This window comes from Oryctolagus cuniculus, chromosome 2 (genome assembly GCF_964237555.1).
Source record: "Oryctolagus cuniculus chromosome 2, mOryCun1.1, whole genome shotgun sequence".
Classification (NCBI taxonomy): domain Eukaryota; kingdom Metazoa; phylum Chordata; class Mammalia; order Lagomorpha; family Leporidae; genus Oryctolagus; species Oryctolagus cuniculus.
In genome coordinates this window covers 151,230,451-151,244,836 of record NC_091433.1, presented here as the reverse complement: position 1 = coordinate 151,244,836, position 14,386 = coordinate 151,230,451, and positions in this window count along the sequence as shown.

Genomic DNA, 14,386 nt, shown 5'->3' with positions numbered 1-14,386 from the left:
CTTCCTTAATATTCTTACTTTGGAGAGTTTTGTCTAGCAAAAATTGTATTTATGCAGATAAGTATATATCACATTTTTTTTTTACTGGCAAACATTTGAGGAATATAAATCTTTTTTTAAACTTTTATTTAATAAATATGAATTTCCAAAGTACAACTTTTGGATTACAGTGGCTTTTTCCTCCCCATAACTTCCCTCCCACTTGCAACCCTCCCATCTCCGCTCCCTCTCCCATTCCATTCACATCAAGAATCATTTTCAATTCTCTTTATATACAGAAGATAAATGTAGTATATATTGAGTAAAGATTTCAACAGTTTGCACCCACACAGAAACACAAAGTGTAAAGTACTGTTTGAGCACTAGTTATAGCATTAAATCACATTTTTTTTTTTTTGACAGGCAGAGTGGACAGTGAGAGAGAGAGAGACAGAGAGAAAGGTCTTCCTTTTGCCGTTGGTTCACCCTCCAATGGCCGCCGCGGCCGGCGCGCTGCGGCCGGCGCACTGCGCTGATCCGATGGCAGGAGCCAGGAGCCAGGTGCTTTTCCTGGTCTCCCATGGGGTGCAGGGCCCAAGCACCTGGGCCATCCTCCACTGCACTCCCTGGCCACAGCAGAGGGCTGGCCTGGAAGAGGGGAAACCGGGACAGAATCCGGTGCCCCGACCGGGACTAGAACCCGGTGTGCCGGCGCCGCTAGGCGGAGGATTAGCCTAGTGAGCCGCGGCGCCGGCCAGCATTAAATCACATTGTACAACACATTAAGGACAGAGATCCTACATGGGGATTAAGTACACAGTGACTCCTGTTGTTGACTTAACAATGGACACTCTTGTTTATGGTGTCAGTAGGCTCTTGTCATGAGCTGCCAAGGCTATGGAAGCCTTTTGAGTTTGCTGACTTCGATCTTATTTAGACAAGGTCATAGTCAAAGTGGAAGTTCTCTTCTCCCTTCAGAGAAAGGTACCTCCTTCTTTGATGCTCTATTCTTAGGGGAACACAAATCTTAAAATGAAAGTACGATTAAGTTTGCTCATATGGTAGAAAATGAGGCAGACTTTAAGACTACAACTAGTGTGGCCAGCGCTGTGGCGCAGCAGATTAAAGCCCTGGCCTGAAGCGCCAGCATCCCATATGGGTGCCGGTTCCAGTGCCGGCTGCTCCTCTTCCGATCCAGCTCTCTGCTTGGCCTGAGATAGCAGTAGAGAATGGCCCAAGTCGTTGGGCCACTGCACCCACGTGGAAGACCTGGAAGAAGCTCCTGGCTCCTGGCTTTGGATCGGTGCATCTCTGGCCATTGCAGCCATCAGCTCTGGCCATTGTGGCCATCTGGGGAGTGAACCAGCAGATGGAAGACCTTCCTCTCTGTCTCTATCTCTCTCTGTAATCCTGTCTTTCAAATCAATATATAAATCTTTAAAGAAAAAAAGAATACAACTAGTAAATTGGGTAAAATTAGGAAACATTTAGAAATGCATATTGACAGATTCATCAAATACTCATATATGTGTGTGGTATTCATTGGGCTTTTTTGTTGCATGAAACTAATGATACTTAGAATTTTATATCTTTTGTAAAAATGTTTGTGTGACAACATACTCATTTATTAATTTTAAATTCCATATATAGACCTTTCTTAATGTACACATTAACACCAGCAGTTCATTCTTTCATCTATACACGGAAACCCAAGCATGTGCGTGGCTGATGCTAAACGTCATGCCAAATGTAATTTCGTACAGATGGTCAGCACCCTAGTAGGTGAGGAGGACAAGAGAAAACAACACATAATCTATGTTAGATCTTAAATCAAAGTGTTTTTGAAGTTGAAAGCACTTTCTCTGATGCAGAAATGCAGAAGTGAAGAGTTCCATTTTTATGTTTCTAGTGAAGATTTTTATTGCTAGAGGGGAAGAACATTAAAAGATCTCTAAAGAAGTCTTACACATCTTGGAACATTTATTTTTTCCCAGATTAGTTACAAATGCCCAAAAGCTCATTTTTTTTTTTTGCCTGTGAAATGACCATAGATTTTGCTACTGGACTAAGATATAACTTCACAATATCAAGTTATTAAATGATATACTTATCCTTCATGATATTCATAATACTCACATTCATTTGACAATCTCATTTACTCCAAAATCAGTAACTTATTTTTCTGTGAGAAATGTGACTAAAAAAAGGGAGGAAATTTTTTGACTGGTCAAGTTGTTCTCACTATAGATAAACCTACTTAGCAATAGACAACATTTCAGGATCAGATTTGTCTCTATCTCATAATGTGGATACTTTGTCAAAGGAGCATATCCCTCTCAATTCTTTCACTAAGGCTACTTTAATATACCTAGTGGGTATCTCTTTTTGACCCATCCATCGATGACAAATGATTACTGGTCAAAGCCTTCTCTAACATATCTCTTACACGTTGGTATTTATTTTTTAAAGATTTATTTGTTTAGTTATTTTAGAAGGCAGAGTGACAGAATGAGAGAAAGGAGATCTTCTCTGGTTCAGTCCTCAATGGCTGCAAAATCAATAGCCTGGGCTGGGCCAGGTAGAAGTTAGGAGCAGAAACTCTATGTGGGTCTCTTACATGGCTAGCAGAGACCCAAGGACTTGGGCCATCCTCTGCTGCCTTCCCAGTTGCATTAATAGGAAGCTGAATTGGATGTAGACCAGCCAGGATTTGAACAACACTCTAATATGGGATGTGGAAACTGCAAACAGTGGCTTCACCTGTTGTGTCACAACCCAGGCCTCCATATTAGTGTATTCAAATATTACTGGAACCATTGTGCCTCTTGAGCTAACTTTGCATATGTCCGTCATAGTTAATTATATCTTAATTCTATATTTTAACTCATAGCACTCCTATCTTATTTTTAAAATTTTTCTAAAGTTGCATATATACACTGAAAACAGAAAAGTATGTTAGTCTCATGTAAAATAAGAAATAATACGTCAAAAAATAGGTATATGTATCACCCAAACTTGTCTGCGTTGATTATCGTTGCTCTAAAAAATAATGAAAATGTTAGCAGCTTCTACTTTAATTTATCTAGTGAACAGTAACATTCTTTCACACTATTTGCAATGCTGTAAGGACTGACTGACAGGCTATGTAGAATGTGTAAATGGCTCTCTTTGACACATTATGAAAACTGACAGAGAACTAGTATGTAAGGTTTGTGGGGTGAAGCAGTACATACAAATTTGGAGGTAAAATTAAAAACCACTTGAAAACACCATTGGGAGATTCTAGACCAAAGTATAAGAAGATAATTAAGTTAAAGAAGATTAAGGAGAATCTAGATAATTTTGAATTGTTAAAAAGAAAATGTGACAGCAGCCCTATTACAACAGGATTGATTTATTGCAGTTAGTCCTAAAATACCAAAGACATTTTAATACCAGATAATACAAGTGGCATATATATTTATATGTCTAAATTTGTGGGGAAAAGTGAATGAATGACACTGGAACATTATGAATCTCAGGCTTTCTGTGCTAGGGATGTTAGGAGGATGTGCTGTGCTCCTGACTGAGGCACTTCCCAGTTACTAAGTTACAGCTCCATGCTGATACCTCTGCTTAGGCAAGGTCTTTTAAGGGGAGGCCTTAGAGAGGATGAGCCATCCTGAAACAAGGAAAAGAAGTGCAATCACTTTTCTGATAAGGAAACTGAAGTTCAGAGAAACTATAGAGCTGTCTAACATTACCCTGAGAGATGAGAGACTGATGTATGCATACATACTTCTACAAAGAAACTGAGTAAACAAACGGGATGGGTAAAATACAACTTTAAGGCAAACATGTATATAAAAGACTAAGTTCTTCTAGAACTTGTGCTGTGAAGTGATCACCAATTTTTACAAAAGTGTATACAACAGAAGAGGAACTGTACGTCTAGCATGCAGTTAAGACTTTCTGTGAACAAAATACTGTCAAACCAATTGTGTTGTATTTGTCCAGATGCTATTAGGACCTATTGAGTATGGCTTTTTGCAAACTAGAATTCTTCTCTTCAGGGGTTCAAGACCTAACAGGCAAATAGGTACTGTTAGTAGAGAACACTGATAATAAGCAAAAAGCAAGTCTTAGAAGAAAAAAAAATCTGCAGCCATGATTTAAGCCAAAGGATGGATCAAGTAAATTTGTATGAACTGGCAAAAAGTAGATATAAGTCAGTAATCTGCTTTGCTGTGCCTGGGAACAGCTCTTCAATGAGTATATGCTTGCATCCAATTTTATTGCATTGACTCATTTACTTGCTTTCACATCATTCATTGGCCTTAATTTCCAATACATCACAGAACAATCTGTAATTAAAAATTAACAGAAACTGAAGTGGACAACCTAGGATGATGCAATTTAAAAAAAGACTAGTAGATCAAATTTCAGAGATTAACAAAATATGAAAGAAAATCAGATTTTATGCAATGAAAAGTATTTTAGCAACATTTGAATGATAGAAAGAACATATTGTTTTAACTGGGAATTTGTTGACCTTGACCTAGAATCCTGGCAGTATCAGTAGTAGTACCAAAACTTAGTGAACTTCTTAAAAATAAATGTTTATTTCTTCTCATATACTTGAAAGGCAGAGTGATGGCGAAGGGTTTGGGGCTTGTAGTCAAGGAAAGAAATCTTCCATCCCCTGCAATATCAAGAGATTGGTAAGAAAGAAACCAGAAACCCAGAACTCCATCACTGTCTTCCGCATGGCTGGAGCACCCCAAGCACTTGCATTCCAGAATGCATCATCAGGAAAGCAGATTGGAAGCAAATTAGCTGGGACTCTTAACTGGTGCTGCAATGTGAGATGCAGGCATAAAAGGCAGCTTAACACACTGTGGCACAACATTCACCCTCCAAACCACATTTCCATGCTCCACTGGCAGAAATTCAGAATAAGTAGTCTCAGGGTGAGTCAGCAAATTGTTGTTAGCCAGTGCCACCAACTGCATTTAATACACTCACATACATACAACATTGTAGGTGATTCTGACAAATAGCTAGATTAGAGGCTTGCACGTGAAATGATCATACACTTCCCTTCATTTTATCTGTAACACTAGGAGGTTCACCATGAGATAATTTCAAAGTGATTTTTGTATTGCATGCTTTATAATTCTGATGCAACTTCTCTCCTAGTCTAGGGATTTCTTCTAGAGGATACTTGACAAATGGTCATTCAGCTTCACTCAGAGGAAGCTTAATCTTCCTGGAGGCTGTTTGTTCCATTATTTCAAAGCTCCTTATGCTGTGCCAAAATATCCTAACTTCCATTTATTTCTCTCTTCTATCCTTTGAAAAAAAAATGTATGTCCTTATCCATCTGATAGTCCTTCAAATGCTTAAAGACAGACCTCGCATCTTCCCTACTTCATTCTGTATCTAGATCCAAAAAAATGTAAAGGTTATGGCCATAAAAAGAATACATTTTGTTCAGGATAAGCAATTTAAAGTGGGACAAGTTCACAGAATCAATAAGACGTTGTTTCACTAGAAAAGACAAAAAACCAGTGCAGTAATTTGGCAGTCTTGTATCAATACACGCATTTAGATGAAATCATGCCAACAGAAAGGGTGAGGAAAATTGTAGGAGTGCTACAGTCTATCAACAGATGGGGTACGGAAAAACCCAAAGTGAGGATTAGAATGACAAAAAAGTAACAAAAGCTGCATATACTTGAGTAACTCAAGTTTAAAATTAAACCATATGGATTAAAGCACATTCTTTAAAAGTCATGTTGATATTTGGATTATCCTATTTCTACTTAGGAAACATTAATGAAATTATTATTCAAATATGAGTACACCTACATTAATGCATAATGATACACGATTCATTTTTATAAATAAGTTATAATTTAATAAACAGAGGGTATATGAGGTATGATATAATCCTTTTTAAACATGAAACCATCATAACAAAAATAAATTATATACCAAATCCAGAAATGGTATATGTTGTTTCCCCTCTGAATACAAAGGAGGATAAATAAGGGTAAGTTCAGTTTATAATTCAGGGAAGATTATTAATATATTTAAAATGTTGCTCTTATATTAATGAAAGTTCCTCTATCTACAGTTTTACCGTTTTTGTTTATAATCAAATTTTTATTTTTCTGTATTCAGTTTTTCTGTTATTTCATAAAGTTGCTATAATAGCACCACACTTCCAAAACTGCTACCATACACTTTTCCAAACTGATAGGTCAAAAGCCAACCTTTTTTTCTAAATATTTTGTAGATATTTTAATGTCATTATTGATCAAGTTTCAATTTTTTTATCTTTAGGTTTAAACACTAAAATTTCCTGCTTTTCATGCTGTCTCTCTCTTTTGGGGATTTCCTTTTATTTGTCTTTCTGCAAAGACACAAGCCTATTCTTTTATTTTTGAATACAAAATCAATAATGATGTCTTTAGCATAAATCTCTACTTCTAAACTCTGTCAGCTTCTAATTCACTATATGCATTGCTCCTCAATATTTTTACTTGGATGTCAGTCTATAGTATCTTACAGGTACAATGGGTATTAGAGAGCCAACCTGTAGATCATCTAACCAGATCTCCAGTTATAGATAAATATATAATATGAGGGGCTGGCATTGTGGCGTAGCAGGTAAAGCCACCGCCTGCAATGCCAGCATCCCAAAGGGGCACCAGTTCGCGTCCTGACTGCTCCATTTCCAATCCAGCTCTCTGCTATGGTCTGGGAAAGCAATAGAAGATGTCCCAAGTCCTTGGGCCCCTGCACCTGAGTGGGAGGCCTGAAAGAAGTTCCTGGCTCTTGGCTTTGGATTGGCACAGCTCTGGCTGTTGCAGCCATTTGGGGAGTGAATCAGCAGATGGAAGACCTCTCTCTCTGTCTCTGCCTCTGCCTCTCTGTAACTCTCCCTTTCAAATAAATAAATATATTTTTTTTTTTTGGACAGGCAGAGTGGTCAGTGAGAGAGAGAGAGACAGAGAGAAAGGTCTTCCTTTGCCGTTGGTTCACCCTCCATTGAGCGCTGTGGCCGGCGCATCACGCTGAACCGAAGCCAGGAGCCAGGTGCTTTTCCTGGTCTCCCATGTGGGTGCAGGGCCCAAGGAACTGGGCCATCCTCCACTGCACTCCCGGGCCACAGCAGAGAGCTGGCCTGGAAGAGGGGCAGCCGGGACAGAATATGGCGCCCCGACCAGGACTAGAACCCGGTGTGCCAGGGCCGCTAGGTGGAGGATTAGCCTATTGAGCCGAGGTGCCAGCCCAAATAAATAAATAAATCTTTAAATATATATATATATACACACACACATACACATATAAGTATATATATTATGAAAGTCTAACCCTGCATTCAATTAGACAATATGGGTATCACAAAGACTAACATGGAAGTACTGAATTCCCCACCTTTTTTTTTGAAAGTGTTTGGAGTTTTTTATGAGAGTATTTGAGACACATGAAAATGCTGTGATGCAATTTACATATTTAGAAATTTCTCTGGTTGATTCCTGTTTTCACTTTCTGCAAGGGCTTACCTCATGGCCCATGAATTGAGCTATCAGCTAACACTGTTGTATTTGGCCACTCCATCCCCTACCCCCGAAGTTATTAGGGGCTGGCACCTGGTATAGCCAGTTAAGTTGCCAACTATAGTACCAACTATAGTACCAGCATCCCATATAATCACCAGCTAAAGTACAGCTGCTCCACTTCCAATCCAGCTCCCTGCTGGTGTGCCTGGGAAAGCAGCAGAGGATGAGCCCAGTGTTTGGGGCCCTTGTACCCATATGAGAGACCTGAAAGAAGCTCTGGGCTTTGGCCTGGCTCAGTCCTGGTCGTTGGTCCATTTGGGGAGTGAACCTATGGATGGAAGGAGTGAACCTATGGATGGAAGATTTCTCTCCTTTCTCTCTTCCTCTATCTCTGTAAATCTGACTTTCAAATAAATAAATATTTTAAAAATCAGTTAACTCCAAGTAATGACACAGCTTTTCACATTAATCATGAAAGAATGTGTAGAAATTTATTGAATTTTTCTCAAGGATGAAGGAGAGATTTATACTTTAATTTAAAATCTTTAAATATCTTCACCCCACCCAACCAAGTCCCAGTGCCTATATCAGCTACATCCCTTTATCCCTTTTTATGCAGGAATAATCCTATTTTCTTGTAATCCATTTTTTTTTTTGTGATTTTGAATGTTTATTTGGGTGAAGGTACAAAGAAGCCAAAGATGTGTTAGAGGTAACAGAAATGACTTGGTTTGCTCTGAGCAAGACTTTTCTTTCTTTCTTTCTTTCTTTCTTTCTTTCTTTCTTTCTTTCTTTCTTTCTTTCTTTCTTTCTTTCTTTCTTTCTTCCTTCCTTCCTTCCTTCCTTCCTTCCTTCCTTCCTTCCTTCCTTCCTTCCTTCCTTCCTTCCTTCCTTCCTTCCTTCCTTCCTTCCCTTTTTTTTTTTTTTTTTTTTTTTTTTACAGGCAGAGTGGACAGTGAGACAGAGAGAAAGGTCTTCCTTTTGCCGTTGGTTCACCCTCCAGTGGCTGCCGCGGCCGGTGCACCACGCTGATCCGATGGCAGGAGCCAGGTACTTCTCCTGGTCTCCCATGGGGTACAGGGCCCAAGTACTTGGGCCATCCTCCACTGCACTCCCTGGCCACAGCAGAGAGCTGGCCTGGAAGAGGGGCAACCGGGACAGAATCTGGTGCCCCGACCAGGACTAGAACCTGGTGTGCTGGTGCCGCAAGGCGGAGGATTAGCCTAGTGAGCCCCGGCGCCGGCCAAGACTTTTCTTTATAAAACTTAGGGAGAGGGAGACAGAGAGATGTCCAGCCATTGAGTCACTCCTCAAATGGCCACAACAGCTGGGGTTGGGCCAGACTGAGGCCAGGAACCCGGAACTCCACCCCAGTCTCCCACATGAGAGGCAGGGGCCCATGCATTTGTTGCATCTGCTGCTGCTTTCCCAGGCACACCAGCAAGGAGCTGGAAGGGAAGCTGAGCAGCCGGGACTCACCAGCCCCCAGTATTTGATTTTATTCTGAAATTAACACCCGGTGTGCTCACTGAGCTTTTCAATTAGAAACATGTTGTATTCCTTAGCTTTATGATCTAATATTTTCACAATATTTTAGGAAAAAGGCTTAAGTTTTACAATATCTTAAGGAGGCCCAAGCAAGGCTACATTTCAAATTGACAAACATGAGTTTGAGCGCCTGTGTCCACTGCTCCCTGGTGTTCAGATGGCTCCTGAGGGCACAGCATTCCCCATGGCCTGTGCTGTGGAGTCCTCCAGCAGGCCTCAGTTCCCTTGGATCCTGTAGGGCAGCCAGAGACCCTGCTCCCCTTTCTCCGCCTTTTCCTTGAACTGCTACAATCACTCCAGGAAGGCAATCACGTGCTGTTGAACTTGTTGCTCAGGAAAACTCTCTGGCTCCCGTCAGAGAACAAGGGTGGCACAGCCGAATTACCTGTCAAAGGCTTCAGATAGGAGTGGTCTGTGCAAGGGATGAGCTAGTGCCTTCGTAACTCCAGGCCAACTGTGTTGGACAGGGTGAGCTGCAGCAAGGCCACCTGTTCCCAGGCAGGTTAGGTCTCCTTCCAGGCCACAGGGCAGCTGTGGAGGCAGCCCAAGCCGAGGTTGTTGATGCCCACGGAGCCCTCCTCCCGGATCTCAAACGGGACTTGTTGGAAGGCACTGGTTTTATTCAGCCAGTGCAGCTGCACCTGGGCGTACCACAGCTGATTCTCCATGCTCCCTAGCTGGTCACACAGCTCCTGCTGCTGCCACTTCAGCTCTCTGTGCTCCCTGTGGGACTGCCTCTCCTGCTGCTCCAGCTCCTGTGTCTCCGCTTCGGCCTCCTGGAGAGCCGCTGCTACCCTTGCACAGCCTTTGTCCACGTCCTCCAGCTCTCGGGCCAGCTGGGCTTCCTCCAGTTCCAGGGTCCGCAGCTCCGCATGCAGCACCTTGGTCTCAGGCTCCACCTGCAGCTCCCTGGACTCCAGGCCCAGCGTTTGTATTTCTGAGTATCAAGTTCAGCCTGGATGAGCTGGAGTTCAGCTGCTCCAGGAGGTTGTCGGTACACTCCTCACACAGTGGATGCTCCACATTTTTCTTTTCGGAGGGGATGTCAAAAATCTGCGTGGTGGCCTCCTGGAGGCTCAAGGTCCCCACGGAGCAAACGTCCCCAAGCAGCCGCTGTCCCCTGATGTGTTGCCGTCATTGGAAAGTGTCGCTCCCCCTCTTCGCGGAGGAATGACACAGGACCCTGCGCTGTTCTTTTGTCTGCTCGGCCCTCCCCGGGTTTGCTGCTGGTCCTTCCCGGGTTGGCTGCCGACCCCTCCACCTCCGTGGAGGGGCGGCTCCCCCTGCCACTTTCCCCACTTCCGCGGGGGAGCGGCACACCGCCGGCCGGCTCTCTCGGGGGCTGCTCAGATATTATCTGGATATTCCTGGTACATGTTGTCTCTCTCCTCCTTTATAGTCCTCTTCCACCAATCCCAACTCTGCTACCCACACGCCGAGTACGCTGCTCTCCTCCAATCAGGAGCAGGATCAGCTCCTGCAGCTCAGTCAAATTGGCAAGAGGCAGCTGTGTAGAAGTTGTTTACTCCTCTCCCAGTGCCATATTGTGGGAGAGCAGATGCATAGAAAAAGTCTTAATTCCAGTAACTTAGTCTAGTCCGAGTTGCTCCCCACAGTTCCCCCTTTCTTCTTATTCTTTGGCGTTGATACACGCCTGTCTTTGGTGCCCCGCGGCACACACTCTGCTCTCCTTGCTGGAGTTGCCCACAGGTGCTTACAAGCCCTATCAATCAGGCAAACCGAATCTGGGTCCTCCCTTCGCCATGTTGAAAGGAGGTTTTTAGGCGCTGATGCGTGCCTGTGTTCGGTGCCCTGCAGTGCATGCTCTGCTCCAGCTGCCTGCAAGTGCTTATCGCCTTACTAATCAGGCAGACCGAATCCAAGCCCTCTCATTGCCGTACTGTGGGGAGACTTATTGGTGTTGATAAGGTGCCTGTCTTCGGTGACCTGCAGCGGATAGTCTGCTAGCCGCCTGCAGGTGCTTATCGTCTTACTAATCAGGCAGACCGAATCCAAGCCTTCTCATTGCCGTGTTGTGGGGAGGCCTTATTTTTCTCTATTTCTCTATCTCCGGGCATTCCTATTTCTCTTATTTTACTTCTATCTGCCAGCATTCCTATTTCTCTCATTTTACTTCTATACTTCTGTTTCTCTTATCCCCGCGGCTTCCCGGCGCCCGCCCCGAGGCAGCTTCCCAGCTCTGCGCGGCTTCAGCCAGCACTTCTCTCATCTGCGCGGCTTCCCGGCTTTGCACGCGCTCCACGTTCTCCGCACCCTTCACGCCCGCCCCACGGCCTCCGCGCCAGCCCTGCGCTCCCTATCTACTCGTGCCCCATGCGCTCTCCCCGTTTGTGCCCTGCGCGCTTTGTCTGCGCGCGGCGGCTTCCACGAATCACAGCCTAGCTCACGTTTCTGCTTCTCGGTTTTCAGTCTAAGTTCCCTGGGCTAACCTGACGAATTCCAACCTAGCTTACGTCTCCGCTTTTCGGTTTGGCTTCCCGTCTTTTGCTCCCCGGGCTAATCTGACGAATCCCAACCTAGCTTACGTCTCCGCTTCGGCCTACCCCCGCGGCTTCATTTTCCCTAACATATTTTTTTTTTCTACCCGGTATATTTTCTAACTTTCTTCCAACAATATTTCTCCCTCGTTTCTCCTGGCTTCTCCCCACAGTCCGTATCTGAGTCTAAGTTTTTTCTAGCTTTCACTTTCACTTTCAACCTGCAGTCCTTATCGAGTCTAAGTTTCTTCTAGCTTTCACTTTCGTTTTCAACCCTAGATTTCTTCCGGCACTTTTTCCGTCCGGCTTTTCCCTAGACTCTTTGCTAGTCTCTCTCTCCAGTATTTTCCCGCTTCTTCCTGCTTCTTCCCTCCTAGGTTTCCTATCCGAGTCACGGCACCATTATGCCTCCCAGGCTTCATATCCGAGTCACAGCACCATTATGTCGCTCCCCCATTCGCGGAGGAACGACACAGGACCCTGCGCTGTTCTTTTGTCTGCTCGGCCCTTCCCCAGTTTGCTGCTGGTCCTTCCCGGGTTGGCTGTCGACCCTTCCACCTCTGTGGGAGGGCGGCTCCCCCTGCCACTTTCCACACTTCCGCGGGGGAGCGGCACACCGCTGGACGGCTCTCTTGGGGGCTGCTCAGGTGTTATCCGGATGTTCCCCTTAGATGTTCCTGGTGCATGTTGTCTCTCTCCTCCTTTATAGTCCTCTTCCACCAATTCCAACTCTGCTACCCACACGCCAAGTACGCTGCTCTCCTCCAATCAGGAGCAGGATCAGCTCCTGCTGTTTATTGGTTGAACTGGAGGCAGCTGTGTAGAAGCTGTTTCCTCCTCTCCCAGCACCATATTATGGGAGAGCAGATGCATAGAATAAGTCTTAATTCCAGTAACTTAGTCTAGTCCAAGTTGCTCCCCACAGAAAGGGCTCCCCAGGAGACACCCACCTGTAGTTTTTCACTCCGTCTCACCTTTGCAGGGGTGCTGGCCTCCTGGCTTTCTCCTGGCCCCCACCTGTGCTGGGGCCAGCGTTTCCAGGGGCTCACTCAGTTTCAGGGGCCACAGCAGTGCTGGCAGATGAAGATAGGAGACATGGCAGAGGTCTACTTCTACCTTGGGTCTATCTTTCATCTGGCTTCCCAGTTGCTTGTCCTTTGATATTTCCTAAGTGCTCTCTTGAGGAGTGATTCTTTCTAAAATGCACCCCCCACACACTTTGTAACATTTTTAATTGCCACATAAGCCATCTGGTGCACAATTCTCTCTCTATATAACTTTTATTGGGTTGATAATTTTAGATTAAATCCATAAGTTAAATATCATAATTAAGGGACTATTACGATTTTAGGGACCCTCAAAAGTTAGTGGAAAATGTGTATTTTGAAAAAACTATACAAGGACTTCAAAACTTTTAAATAGATTTATTTATTTATTTATTTAAGAGGTAGAGTAACAGACACAGAGAGAGGGAGAGACAGCGGGAAAGGTCTTCTAGTTCACTCCCCAAATGGCTGCAACAGCTATAGCTGAGCCAACCCAATGCTAGGAGCCAGGAGCTTCTGGGTTTCCCATGTGGCTGCAGGGACTCAAGCACTTGGGCCATCTTCCACTGCTTTTCTAGGCCATTAGCAGAGAGCTGGATCAGAAATGGAGCAGTCAGGACTCGAACTGGCACCCATTTGGGATACCAGTGATTTTGTCCACTTCACCACAGCGCTGACCCTTTCAAAACTTTTTCACACCAAAATAAAGCCACACTAACTTGGTATGACCTGTTGAAACAGTGCCTACTTTGAGGCACTAAGAAGGGTAAGACATCAGCATGAAAAGAGTCCCCATTGGAGCTTGTGATGGTGGGAAGAATCACTGTATTCCTAGAGTTGTACTTGTGAAATGCATGAAATTTGTATTCCTTAAGTAAAAGGTTTCTATGGGGGAATAAAAACACAATAAATAAATAAATAAATAACTAAATAAATAAAACCTTGAAAAAAACTGAAGCAAGAGCAAACATCACATTTATGGTGAAAATCTGATGCTTTCCCAAAAATTTTTTGGGACATACCCCAAAGAAATTATTAATTTACAAACAGATAACACATTTCTGAAGGGACATGATACTTTTGAAGATGAATTATACAGTCACAAATGATCTGCATCAATTCTTTTGGAAAAATTTAGTCTTTTAATGCCTTGATAGAGTAAGACTGGCCATTAATAACAGAAACAATAGCAAACACCACAGACATCTCAGTTGCTTCAGCATACACAATTCTAACTGGAAAATTAAGTGAGGCACACTTCTGCTGGATGGATGCAAATACTATTTTGCCCAGGAAGGAGCAGATATTTTAATGGAAGTTTTCAAAACCAGCTTTGAGATCCTGGAGCATTTGTTGGAAGAATTGTAATAGGAGATGAAAAATGACTTTACAATTATTATTCTGAAGTTCAAGCACAATCAAAGCAATGGCTAACAAGAGGTGCCAAGTAAGTCAAAGCAAAAGCAGACCAGTCACAGGAGCAGAAGCCATGGCGATGTGTTTTTGGGATGCACAAGGCGTTTTTCTTGCTAAGTTTCTGGAAGGACTCAACACCTGGTGCCACTGCTTCTAAAAGTGACTTGAACTTTGTACATATGAAGCTTTTGTTTAGAAATAAAATTTACACTTTTTATTTTTATCTTTTAATTCCATTATCCCTCAGTCTGATATATATTTGGCAATGCCCAAGACTGGCTCATACAAAAATTATCTGTTGGAATGAGGAGGAATGAATTTTGAAATTTTTGAGCACTTATGAGATAAC